The sequence below is a fragment of the Thalassophryne amazonica genome, chromosome 12 (assembly GCF_902500255.1).
Source record: "Thalassophryne amazonica chromosome 12, fThaAma1.1, whole genome shotgun sequence".
NCBI classification, from domain to species: Eukaryota; Metazoa; Chordata; class Actinopteri; order Batrachoidiformes; family Batrachoididae; genus Thalassophryne; species Thalassophryne amazonica.
The window spans coordinates 91,431,018-91,443,681 of NC_047114.1; the positions used below are offsets into that span (position 1 = coordinate 91,431,018).

Sequence of the window (12,664 nt, forward strand, 5' to 3'; positions counted from 1 at the left end):
TTAACTGGCTGTGGGAGCGAGATGGTTATTTTAGAGATGTGGGGATGACTGATAGTGACCCAGGACCCAAAGCTGTTTGGGTCATATTGGACATAAAGTGGAGCACCACCAGACTTGACAGTACATTACACCATATGTGGGATTCAAACCCACGCAGGCACAGAGAGTGCTACACCTTAAGTGCTCACCCTTTCCTGTTGCAGATCTGTTAAATACTGAAGTCAAAAATTACACTGGTACAAGTAAGTTTCTTTGTTTTTAGAGGGAACAGACAGGTTGCCTGTTATCCTGGAACAAACACCACCTCATGGAGCTTTAGACGCACTTTGTACCAGGAGTGGGACTTGAACCCATGAGGACATTCATCCATTGCATCTTGAGCGCAATGCCTGAACTGCTTGGTCATCCTGGTGCTGTTGTGATAAATATTGTCATCCAAAAAGTACTGTAGGCTCAAACATTGCACTACTTCAGGTCCTTTATGGGTGATTCTTAGACTACGGGCACTTATGTCCTTTTGCACAAAACAGCAATATTTGCATATAATGATACTGAAAACAGGTGAGAAAGTCATCATAGACTACTAGAACAAATTTCTTAACACAATTTCATTGTAAAGATAACTATAAAAGTGTGAAATTTCCCCTTTTTTCTGTTTTTCATACAATATGATCAAAGGACATAATAAGTGCCCGTAGTCTAAGAATCACCCGTGTAGGACTGAAACAAGAACCCGCATCACACAGTTGAATAGAAAGAATTGCACCACTGTTAATTTCGTAGCGTCTAAAAGAACTTCTTTGAGAGGTTTATAGTTTTAAACAATTCAAGTAAACACCTTTTAAAAGTCTGATAACTTCTTTCTCATTAATAATTTTTCAGAACGTTTCATTACTAAAAATGGGATTTGAACACAATACCTTTGCTTGTCATGGACTATGACTGATTAAACCTCACAAATGTAAAGCATTCAACAGACTTTAGAAAGCTTTTCAGAAGGTGATGTGGGCTTGTGTTTTAACTGGCTGGACACAAAGTGCAACACCACCAAGAGCGCTCTGGAGCAGGTTTTCATCCAGGATGTCTCTGTACATTGCTGCATTCATTTTTCCCCTCAATCCTGACTAGTCTCCTAGTTCCTGCTGCTGAAAAACATCCCCACAGCATGATGCTGCCACCACCATGCACCATGATGCCTGTCATTTACGCCAAAGAGTTCAATCTTTGTTTCGTCAGACCAGAGAATTTTGTTTCTCCTAGTCTGAGAGTCCTTCAGGAGCTCCAGGTGGGCTGCCATGTGCCTTTTACTAAGGAGTGGGTTGTGTCTGGTCACTCTCTGATACAGCTCTGGTTGGTGGATTGCTGTACAGATGGTTGTCTTTCACCATAAAAGCTGTTCCTTGGATGGCAAGTACAGTACCAACAAATTTCACAACACATTTTACCAGAAGTGGGAATTGAATTGAGTGGAGGTCTATTGTATCTTGAGTGCAACGCCTTAACCGCTCAGCCATCCTGGTGTCTCTGTGACAAATTTGTCATCCAAAAAGTACAGTAGACTCAAACATTGTGCTACTTCAGGTCATTTAATTTCTTTGCAAAACTCTGACTTTGTCACATTTCTGTTTTTAACTAAAATGTGATCACTGTGTAGGAATGAAACAGGAACCAGAATCACACAGTTGAATAGAAAGAAATACACCGTCATTTCAGAGCATCTCAAGAACTTCTCTGAGAGGTTTATCATGTTGAACAACACATCATTGCCAGGAGCTGAATTTTAACCCAGGGGAACATATCTGCAGTAAATTCAGGAAAAAGCTTTAACCACTGAGCCTTCCTGGGGTCTTTTTAAGAATTTTTCAGCCCAAAATCTTCACAATCAAAAATGCCACTGCTTCAAGAAATCTGCTTTTTATTTAAACTTGAAATTCATCTTATTGTTCTTCTAACCCAAAACCAATGATAGAAATATTGTGTAATACCTTTTGTTTGATATCACACCAAACTCAACCCAAGAGCACTTTGCATCACGCTGTCTCTGGACAGAGGTGTTTAGTGATACCACTATCTTTGAAGGAAGAACCTTCACTCAGCTTATCAATACCAGGAGTGGGACTCCAATGCACAAGGACAGTCATCCATTGAATCTTGAGTGCAGCACCTTAAAATTTTAAGTCCAATCGCTGTTCTAGAGTCAAAAATGACACTGCTACAAGAAATGTGCTTTGCAAATATTGAAAAACTGTTTGTCCCATGAAAGGCTGGATTTGACAAAGGACACCAAAGACTTGTGTCATGTTGACTGTCACTGACAAAAAATTGACTGTTTTCAGATGTCCAAAGACCTGGGGCCTGTACTACGAAGCGGGGTTAACTTACTCAGATGTAACCCAGGGTCACCCTCAAAACCTGGTTTTTTCAAGTGGTGTTAATCGGTACTACGACACTGAATAAGATGTTGATTTGTTGAACCTGTGTTAACCTAATTGGAGTTTGTGCGCGTTCACATAAAAGGGGCAGGTTGCAGCACACGTCACCATTTTTCAATGATGGCGCGGTCACCTTACTTTACCGGAGAAGAATGCATGATTATTATGCGGAGCTACGAGGAATTTAAATTAACGGTAAGGGGGAAATCAAACACATCGTCTGCCAATAAAGCAAGACAGGCTTGTTGGCAATGTATTGCTGATCGGGTAAATGCGTAAGTACAATTCAATTGTTCTCCAAATCTGTTACAGATTAACCTGTGGAATGTCTAATATGTGTTTAAAAATGACCTTTCATTAATTAATGTTTCCTAAATAGTCTACGCTTATGGAAGTTAACAAAACTGGAGGTTCACAGGCTACATTTAAGAGACTTAATATCTTCCTTAAATAAGATGATAGAGGAGGCCAGGATGAGTTATTTTAATCGCCTGATTGCCTCCAATGAAAGAAATCCTAAAGTGCTTTTTGACACAATCAGCTCTCTTGTGTCACCTGCTGCCATCACTCCTGTTATCTCTAAAACTAGTTGTGAGGAGTTCCTGGATTTCTTTATTGATAAGGTTAGAGTTATAAAGGACAACCTGCCTCCATGCCATGGTCCCCAGCACTGGGAACCTCCCACTCAGTGCTGGGCCTCATTTGAGCCTGTTACTGTAGAGGACATCTCAACCATCATGAATAAAATGAAGCCATCCTCTGGTATTTTGGACGTTCATCGGGCCCTACATTGCTAAAATGTTTAATATGTCTTTGTCGAGTGGTGTGTTTCCCTGTTATTTTAAACATGCCATTGTGGAACCACAGTTAAAGAAAGCTGGATTGGATTCTACAGAACTCAAGAACTTTAGGCCAATATCTAAAACCCCTTTCTTGGCCAAAGTCTTGGAAAAGGTAGTCTGTGTTCAGTTGAAATCGTTTTTGCAGGCTAACGACATCCATGACACTTTTCAATCTGGGTACCGTGAGTTTCATTCTACTGAAACAGCCCTGTTGAAGGTGTCTAGTGACATGATGATGGCAGCTGACACTGGCAAATGTCCTGTGCTAATTCTGCTTGATCAGTCTTCAGCGTTTGATACCATTGACCATGGCATTCTGATAAACAGATTGCGGGATTTGGTTGGAATGTCAGGTTGTGTTTTAGAGTGGTTTACCTCTTACCTGACTGGTAGAACTTTTAGTGTGATAGTGGGCAATGCAGTGTCGGAATCTGCAGATCTTCTGTGGGGTGTGCCGCAGGGATCGGTCTTAGGACCTGTTTTGATCTCGTATCTCCTTCCTCTCAGCAAGTTGATCCAGCAGTTCAGTGATGTGTCCTATCATTTGTATGCTGATGATCTGCAGCTGTACTGCTCTTTTAAGACAACTGAGCCACAGAAACTCTGCTCTCTCACAAATTGTTTGGCCAAAATTACGGAATGGCTCACTGAGAACAGTCTGCAATTAAATTCCAATAAGACTGAGACTCTGATTGTAGCACCAGATAGTGCTGTACCTGGAATTAAGCAGCATCTCGGTAGCCTAAGCTGCACGGTTAAAAGCAGCCTGCGTAACCTGGGTGTCATTTTGGATGGAGGGATGTCTCTGGAGCAGCACACAAATTATCTGGTTAAGAACTGTTTTTTCCAAATTCGGAACATCTCTAAGCTCCGTAAGATGGTGACTTTAAAAGAGCTTGAGATGATTGTTCATGCGTTCGTCTCATCGCGTTTGGATTATTGTAACAGTCTTTTCACCTGTCTGAATAAGAAGGCGTTGGCCCGCCTGCAGGTTGTGCAAAATTCTGCTGCGCGCCTGCTTACCCGCACCCGCAGGAGGGACCATATTACTCCTATCCTTGGTATTGACTTTTAGAGCTCTGCATGGACAGGCACCGGAGTACATCAGGGACCTGATCCAGCCTTATGCTTCCTCCTGGAGCCTCAGGTCGTCCAATCAGAACCTGTTGATGGTTCCTTGGACCCGTTTTAAAACTCGCGGGGACAGATCTTTTAAAGCGGTGGCGCCTAGCCTCTGGAATGAGCTTCCCTGTGCCCTTCGTTATCTGGACTGTATAGATACTTTTAGAAGGCAACTAAAGACGCATTTCTTTAAGTTAGCTTTTTAGCCTAATATTGTATTTTATTGTTTTCATATGTTATTTTTAGTTTATTTTTGTATGCCATGTGCAGCGCTTTGTGACCCTGGTCTGTGAAAGGCACTTTATAAATAAAGCTTACTTACTTACTTACTTACCTTGACTGTATGATTGCTATTCCTAATCTTGTCAATATTTCAGATGCAATAGCAGTGCCAAACGCACCTGGCAGCAGGTGAAGATGAAATATATTAGTAATTACCCGTGATTGCATAAAACCCTTCTTTGATTTGCATTGCGGATAAATGGCCAGGGAAAACGACAAATGCATCCAACAGTTTAGATAGAGCAAGTACTACCTTGCGAATCATACGACATACAGTATTCTTGCTCAGATGTTCAGCATCACCGATGGAATACATAAATTGTCCACTGGCAAAATAGTCACAAGGCACATTATCTGCTCGATTGTCAGTGCATTGCTACACTGTAAAAATGACTTGTTTTTACAGAAAAACGCTGGCAGCTGTGGTTACCAGGGAATTCCTGTAAAACATACAGCAGCACAGTAGATAACATTACAGACATAATATGTATATGGATTTACAGTGAATGAACCACGGCTGAGTCACATTAAAGGAACTGTTAAATCTACAAACACAAGCTCTTTTTTTTGTACATTTAACTGCTGTATTTTTTTTTTACAGGAATTCCCTGGTAACCACAGCTGCCAGTGTTTTCCTGTAAAAACAACAGTCTTTTTTTACAGTGTACGATGGATGATGTTACAGACTTCTGGCCCGATCAGCTGACAAAGATAACGAATTCCCTCGGCTGAGAGTCTATATCTTTCATAGAGAATATCGTCCAGGTATGTCAGCGGATTCTGGCGGTCTTTAAAAACCCTCGCCCTGCGGAGAGAGCCCCTCACAATTTGTGCCCCAATATCAAACGGATCATCCAGGTAGGCTGGCATTGTCTTCGGAGTGATTGAAGGTGGATGGACGGTACTTATAAAGGGAGTGGTTAAGCGAAAACCTCAAGCTAACCGAGAACATAATCTGCTCGGAGCAGGTTTGGCACTCAGCGTAAATTGCCATGGCAGCATACCTCGATCAAAAACTATCCACCTTTCGTAGTACGGGTTAACCGGGAAGTTACTCCACACGTCATCAACTTACTCCCAAAGTTACCCTGATAAGCCAGTAATCCCGCTTCATAGTACAGGCCCCAGATGTCCACTTGACCATCCTGGTGTTGTTGTGATATATATTGTCATCCAAAAACTACTGTAGAGTCAAACATTGCACTACTTCATTTATATTCCTTACAAAGCTCTGACTTTATCAGATGTCTCAGGTTTTCAGATGTCCAAAGATTTCACTTTTGGTTTTAAAGCAAAAGAGAAGTCTTTGAACTTTTGGTTTTAAAGCAGATTATTACCAAGAGTGGGATTTGAAAAGATGAGGTCATTCACCTATTAAACCTTGCATGTAACTCTTTAACCACTCAGTCACTCTGGTATGTGTAGAGGTTGGATGTCTCATAGTGACCAGTCCAGTGCATCAGTGTCATTTTGTAGCAGCCCCCAAATTTTGCATTAAAGGACACATTTCTGCCAGCAGCAGGCTTTCTACCCATGAAGACATACTTCTAGTACATCTTAAGTACAACATCTAAACCACTCTGTCATCCTGACACACAGAACAAAGAGTTTTACTTCCAGCAGCGACTTAGAGTTAAAAAAAAAAAATACCACTGCTTGAAATACCTGACTTGTAAAAATTTAAATCCTTTTGTGTCTCATTTATAATTTTTAATAAAACAGCTTTGCTAAGTGGGGTTTGAACAAAGTATGATTGTATGTCTTGGACTACAATGTCGAGGCCTTGCAAGTGAAAAGCATTCTGAAGACTATCTGTACATTTAGACAGCTTGGTGAAGGGTGAGTGGGGGTCATGTTGCTTTTGGCTACAGCAGTGAAAGTGTTATTTTCGAATAGTTGGGATAGACTGATTATTATCAAGGACCAAGAGCCGTTCCATGGATCCAAGGAGATACAACACCACCAGACATGACTTGCAAAGTCATAAATCGCTTTGCTTGACAAAGCGATTGTTTCAATGACAATATCTCATGAAATGGGATTTGAACAAGAAAATCACACCTGGATGATCACTAACCTGAAAACTAGAAGTTGCAAGTTTTCAGCGGTTGAAAAAATTTGCTCATGTTTGTACACTTTGGCAAAACCCATTAATAAGAGGGAGATTTGAACCAATGAGAGATTTCATTTACTGAAGCTTGAGTGTAACATCTGAAAAATGCAGTGATGGATATCTAACAGATATTGTAGGGCCCAATGTATGTAATGTTTGTTTATTTACAAAAGTTTGCTTTTGTCACATTTATGAGTTTTCACAAAATGTTATCACCAAGAGTGAAACAGAAAATAGAATCACAATATGGGATGTAGAACAAAACCTCAACTCAAAAACCTTTCTGACAGCTTTATTGCATTGAAGAACATATTGATACCAAGACGGGGATTTGAACCTATGAGAACATACAGTGTCAGGATCTTATCACTGACAGATCCTGACAAAAACATGGGGGAAAAAAGACTTTTACTGATTCAAGTAATTGGCATGTAAAAAATTAATAACTTTCTTTGTCATACAGTCTTGTTGGCTAATGTGGGATTTGAACACACTACTGTTGCATGTCATGGAGTACATGACTAATCAGACATCACCACCTTAGAGCAGTCCAAAGACTTTACTTAATTATTTTCAAGATATGTTGTTGGACTGGTTGTCATGCAGAACCAAAAGCTGATATTTGGGTGCAAAGTACAAATATCACACCATACCAATAGTGGGATTTGAACCCACAAGGACAACCATCCATTGCATCTCACTCTTATTTCATCTAAGAACTACTGTAGGGTCAAACATTGTACTGCTCCAAGTAATGTATATTTTACTTGTCAAAATTTGACATTGTGACATTTATGTTTTTTCATAACATGTTATTACAAGTGGAATCGAAGCTTTAAAAAACATCACACCGTTGAGAACAGAGCAAAGCACCAGGAAAGTTTCATCAGCTCAAGAACTCTTCTGAAATGTTAATACTGTCAAAAATCACATTGATAACTGGAGCAGGATTCAAACACACGCACATAAACAAGATCAGACATTCATCCATTGCATGTTAGGTCAACACCTCAACTACTCGGTCATCACGGTGAACATGCTCAATGTTTTATCGTTTAAAATCTAGAGTGGGGTCAAAAATTGCACTGCACAAAGTAATGCATATTCATTTTGTAAAGTGCCACTGTCACATTTATCATTTTTCATAAAATGATTAGTTTTTCTACAGAACACTTGGAGCAGAACTAAAAACCACAAGGGTGTGCATGTGTTGAACCTTAGGGGGTAAGACTTGAACCACTCAGCCATCTGAAGACCTCACATCGTACTTTAAAATCCAAAAGATACTCAAGAGTCAAACATTCGACTGCTTCAAGAATTTTGCATTTAAAAGTGACTGGCTGACTCACTGAAAGTTTCTCATGAAGTACTGCATTCATAAATTTTAAGGAGTTTCTTATATTTCAACAGTTCTGCATGCTGTATTAATATCAAGAGTGGGGACACAAGAGTGTCCAGCTTAGAGGGACTGGAACCTGTGAGAGCAGAAGCGCACAGAAATTGAAGTGAAACATCTCAGCTGCCCTGATTTAAACTTTATTGTACCTCAAGTCAAGTACTGGTGCAAGTACTTGGCTTGTAAAAACTGTCTTGCTGCTTGGAGTTGGATTTGAACACAATCCTTTTCAAAACCATGGACAATGACTGCTTCCTGATTGTCAAGATTGAGTTTACAAAAGCTCATTCTTTCACCTGGATGTGGAGAAATTGTTGTTTTGAATAAAAATGTTAAAAAAAAAACAAAACACATTTCAGAGGGGCCTTTTACTGTGGCCAGCCTATGGCACACCTGTGCAATAACATTTTGCATTCAGACTGGTTGTCTCCAAACTAATGTGTCTTCTGGTCCATGGCACCAGTAGACACAAATGTGTCCATTTGACGTAATGTATGGTACTAGCAGACATCATGATACAACCAGGAGTGGGACTTGAACCCACAAGGACATTCGTCCATTGCATCTTGAGTGTAACACCTTAAACACTCAGCCTTCCTGGTGCGCAGGTGCAGGGTTTAGTCATCTAAGAATTGCTGTAGGGTCAAACATTACACTACAAGGGTGATTCTTTAACTACGGGCACTATTGGCCTTGTAAATGTAATTTCCACCACACTGTTTGTTGTGATTTGGCGCTATATACGTGTGCTCTGATGTCACTGTTTATCTCCATAGAAACTACCCAAACAATCTTTCATACAAACTGTTTAGGGACATTACAGTGTTGTGGTGGAAATTACGGCAATAGTGTGGGACAACTACATTTTGTTTAAAAAACAAATCACAACAGTTGTATGACATTGAATACCCCAATTATGTTTTGATTATTTTACTGATATTTTATTCAGAGATATTTTAAAACATTAGAAAAAACGTTTCTTACCATTAATTTTTATCATTGAAGATCAAAAGTCTTGGTGTGGGACAAGCACAAAACGGCAATATTTGCATATAATGATGCTGAAAAAAGGTGAAAAAGTCATCATAGACTACTAGAACAAATTTCTTAACACACTTTCATTGTAAAGATAACTATAAAAGTGTGAAATTTCCCCTTTTTTCTGTTTTTCATACAATATGATCAAAGGACATAATAAGTGCCCGTAGTCTAAGAATCACCCAAATGCAACGTTCCATTCATTCATCAAAAACATTCAAGCATACTGCTCATTGTAAAACAAAACAAAACAAAAAAACACCAGCTCAATATTTTTCAGAAGTTTAGAATTAGTAAAACACGCAGTGTACACAGATGAACTTGAGCAGACTTTTTCCCTGCGCTCAGAGGTCACGGGGTCACTCGCCGTGTCCTTGATTGTCCCCAGCAGACCTCAAACAACTTCTGAATTTATCGTAATCCAAAGTGTCCATATCAGAGAGGCCATCTGTCTTGGATCTGGATGGTATTATAGTTCGGTTCAAGCCTCATATTCCTACTCAAACCCAACAGACATTTTAATGTTTAGGTCAAAACCTGTTATTTCCATCTGAAACAAGTCCCCACAAACAGGAATAAACCATTAGATCCTGTATTTTCATTCTTTATAATTAACCAAAACGGACGTTTGCCTCATGTGAAGCAGACCTGTGCACACAGAGTAAATAAAGTCTTTTACGTAATCTGACCTGTTATTGTCTCCTTTCATCTGGATCAATCATCGCAGACACACTGGTGTCAAAGTAAGGCATCCTTGTTTTGGAAATACTTTAATTCCTTGTTGTAGAAACTGTTTGTGAACAAATTTCTTAACACACTTTCATTGTAAAGATAACTATAAAAGTGTGAAATTTCCCCTTTTTTCTGTTTTTCATACAATATGATCAAAGGACATAATAAGTGCCCGTAGTCTAAGAATCACCCAAATGCAACGTTCCATTCATTCATCAAAAACATTCAAGCATACTGCTCATTGTAAAACAAAACAAAACAAAAAAACACCAGCTCAATATTTTTCAGAAGTTTAGAATTAGTAAAACACGCAGTGTACACAGATGAACTTGAGCAGACTTTTTCCCTGCGCTCAGAGGTCACGGGGTCACTCGCCGTGTCCTTGATTGTCCCCAGCAGACCTCAAACAACTTCTGAATTTATCGTAATCCAAAGTGTCCATATCAGAGAGGCCATCTGTCTTGGATCTGGATGGTATTATAGTTCGGTTCAAGCCTCATATTCCTACTCAAACCCAACAGACATTTTAATGTTTAGGTCAAAACCTGTTATTTCCATCTGAAACAAGTCCCCACAAACAGGAATAAACCATTAGATCCTGTATTTTCATTCTTTATAATTAACCAAAACGGACGTTTGCCTCATGTGAAGCAGACCTGTGCACACAGGGTAAATAAAGTCTTTTACGTAATCTGACCTGTTATTGTCTCCTTTCATCTGGATCAATCATCGCAGACACACTGGTGTCAAAGTAAGGCATCCTTGTTTTGGAAATACTTTAATTCCTTGTTGTAGAAACTGTTTGTGAACAAATTTCTTAACACACTTTCATTGTAAAGATAACTATAAAAGTGTGAAATTTCCCCTTTTTTCTGTTTTTCATACAATATGATCAAAGGACATAAGTGTCCGTAGTCTAAGAATCACCCATAAATACTAATGCATATTTTCTTGCACAAGTTTAACTTTGTCAGTCTTATGATTTTTGATTAAAACTGAATCACTATGATTGGAACTGAAGCATTACAGACAAAACATAGCACTATAATTTTGCAGCAGCCCAACAAGCCTTTTTTCAGCTTTATTGTGTTTGTCAGCACTTTGATAACAGGATGAGGACAAGAACTCACACAGACATACAAACTTTCTCACACATTGCTCAAACTTTTAGGTTCAACAGCTGCTTCCGAGTCCAACATTTCACTGCTTGAAGAAAGTAGCTCATGAAAATTCAATGACTTTCTGTCACATTTATAATTTTTCACAAAATGCACCGCCTGAGAGTGGGATTTTAAAGTGTTCAACTTAATACCTTTGCTGTTCACAGCTCAACAAAGTAGAACTTGAGACTCTGAAGGTGCGTATCGATTGCACGGTTGGTGTAACACCTTCACCACTCGGCCCTGCTGGCTGATTTGTGAGCATTTTTATGTCCAAAAAGCTACTTCAGAACGAAAAATTCTACCACGTTGTAAAATTTGCTTGACAAAGCGATTGTCTGTTTCAATGATAATATTTCAGTTGAAAGAATTTTCTCATGTTTTTACACTTTGGCAAAATACATTAATAACAAGAGGGAGATTTGAACCAATGAGCAGTTTTGCCTACTGAAACTTAAGTGTAACATATCGAACATGCAGTGACAGATGTCTAACAGCTATTATACAGCCCAGTGTTGAACTATTCCAAGTAATGTATGTTTATTTCCAAAAGTTTGCTTTTGTCACATTTATGAGTTTTCACAAAATGTTACTACCAAGAGTGAAACAGAAAATAGAATCACAATATTGGATGTAGACCAAAACATCAACTCAAAAACCTTTCTAACTTTTTTGCATTGAAGAACATATTTATAACAAGACAGGGATTTGAACCTATGAGAACATATCATGACAGGATCTTATCACTGATGCATCCTGATAAAAATGTGAGAAAATAAGACTTAACATCCAACAACTACTTGGGGTTAAAAACATTACTTTTTTCAAGTAATTGGCATGTTGTCTAGAGTGGGATTTGAACAAACAGTCATTGTCCGTCACGGAGTACACCACTGATCAGACATTGCCATTGTAGAGCAGTCCAAAGACTTTAATTATTTTCAAGATATGGGGTTGGACTGAATTTTATCCACAACAAAAACCTGACACTTGCATGCAAAGTAGAACACTTTAAATCACACCATGCCAGGAGTGGGATTTGAACCCATGAGGACAACAATCCATTGCATCTTAAGTGCAACACCTTAACCACTTGGCCATCCTGGTACATTTTGCCAGTATTTTTTCATGTAAGAATTACTGTAGGGTCGAACATTGTACTGTTCCAAGTAACGTATATTTTACTTCTTAAATTTTGACTTTGTCACATTTATGATTTTTCATAACATTATCACTATGAATGGAATCGAAGCTTCAAAAAAAATCAAACATTGAACACAGAGTAAAGCACCAGGTTTATTTTGCATTAACTGAAGAACTCTTCAGCGAGACTCATACTGTCGAAGATCACAGTGATAACAGGAGCGGGATTCAAACACACACACAAACAAACCCATTAGAGGATCACTGCAAAACTTTCACCACCCACCTTGTTTCTATGTTTAGGTCCAAAGGCTAATCCAGAGTCAAAACTACAATAAGTTCTGCAAATGAACAACTTTTAAACTCTAGTTATGAAGACTGGAATTTCAACTAGATGCCTTTGT

The 12,664-nt window shown here is 39.0% G+C and overlaps 1 non-coding gene across 1 annotated transcript; it reads right to left on the reverse strand.

Moving 5' to 3' along the window:
- Window positions 1–12,141: 12,141 nt before the first annotated feature.
- trnal-uaa lies at window positions 12,142–12,224 on the reverse strand. Its single transcript has one exon. It is a non-coding gene; the product is annotated as a tRNA-Leu (tRNA).
- Between the last annotated feature and the right edge of the window lie 440 nt (window positions 12,225–12,664).